Source organism: Egretta garzetta, unplaced genomic scaffold (genome assembly GCF_000687185.1).
Source record: "Egretta garzetta isolate BGI_Z169 unplaced genomic scaffold, ASM68718v1 scaffold43, whole genome shotgun sequence".
Classification (NCBI taxonomy): Eukaryota; Metazoa; Chordata; class Aves; order Pelecaniformes; family Ardeidae; genus Egretta; species Egretta garzetta.
This window is the reverse complement of record NW_009259047.1, coordinates 786596-788294: the sequence shown is the minus strand read 5'-3', so window position 1 is coordinate 788294 and position 1699 is coordinate 786596.

Sequence of the window (1699 nt, the reverse complement as noted above, 5' to 3'; positions counted from 1 at the left end):
CAACTACTAAGCCAGCGATTTTATGCTTTCCTTTCCCTGACTCCAACAGTACCGCGATATAAGCAGCCAGATTTTCTTCTGCATTGTGTTTTGTATCCATTCAGCCAAAATTAACAGTCTTCGAGGATAACGTATGCCAAGTGAATTTAAATCTTGCGGACTCAAATCGACCTAAAGTTGATGGATACATTCATGCCTACTGCTGAAATCTACCAATTACACAGAACTATGTTAACTTACCATAGAAACATCTCATCTAATAGCACAGATGATGTTGAACTAACTAATTACATTATGGCACATAGACAATGAAAAACATAACGAAGATGACAGCACAGCAACAGCAGATGCTGCACAAAAGAAAAATTAGAAAAATATTGCTCTGCAAAATGCTCTCAGTTAAGGTTTCCTCTGTTAAAATTAATCACAAAAATTAGTGAAGATCGGATTTCAGAAAAAGATATGAACATTGTAATGGTATTTGGAAGACGTCATTAAGCCTTTTAAAACTCTGCTCCTTGAGAAGGTAATTCCCTTTTTTTTTTTTTTTTTTGTATCACTATCAGTTTTAAGACTAGTAAACATTTTAGTGCCTATGGCAGAGTTTCTTGGTAGAATATCTTTTCCAATAAGGAGAGGTCCTGATGGCTCTTCCAGAGACTGAATTTGGTAGCTTCCAGCCATTACAGGCTTAGATAATTAGACAACTTAGATTTTATTTTAGCTTGGCATTTGCTCTATTCTTGTGCTCTTAGCTGTCAGAGAGCTAGAATAACAGTGACTGTTGATTATCTGTAGCATGCCTTGTTACTTTATATATTTTAAATTGTACCAGATCCTAAATAACAAATCTAAAACTGCTGAGTATGTTTAAATGTAATATGTACAGGGAGATTACATCCAGATGATCCATTCCATAGACCTACACAAAAAAAAATACATTATTTTTAACCACAACACCGTTCCTCTCCCCCCTTTCCCCCATGGAAGCTTTCCACGAGCTCCCAGTCCGCTTTACGCACAGATTCTGAACATATCCCAGTCCATGGAGAAAGACAGAAATAGGCTTTTCTCCTGCATTTAAATCACACCTGTGCTGCCATTCAAATTTCAGTATTTTACTTGCTATATAATTAGAAACAAAACACATCTACAGTATCCTGTGTTTTCTCAAGTACATTTTTTCCTAGCTAGATGGGTGTTTTTTCCCCCTAAATTTTAACCGGTGACTGGGCAGGCGTCTCGGTGGTCCAGCTAAGGCCAGGGATGCAGAAATGAGGGAGGCCCACAGGTGGCGATGTGGTTAAAGTACACCTGGGCTGTGATTCCCGACACCAGATTTACCAGGCAGCCTGTCAGAGGGAAGACGGTCTGCATTTTTTTGTACCAAAGCACTTATTTGTGAATAAATACTCCCAGCTAAAGTTTCGTAGAGCTGTGCGGGTACATTCCTTCAACATCAGCCGCCAGCGGGAACAGGTTTAAAACACTTTTGTTGCCTTGGACAACGGAGAGACGCGCGCAAACTCGCAGGTCGGTCACCCTGCCATCACTAAATATTTATTTGACAACAACCAATTAACCGTACCCCCCCCCGAGCGGTGCCAGGACCTGTCCTGCCCTCTCCTGCGGCGCAGGTCAGTGTCGGCCTGCGTGCAGGCAGGGCAGCGGCCCGCGCGTTGCGGCGGTTGCAGCGGCG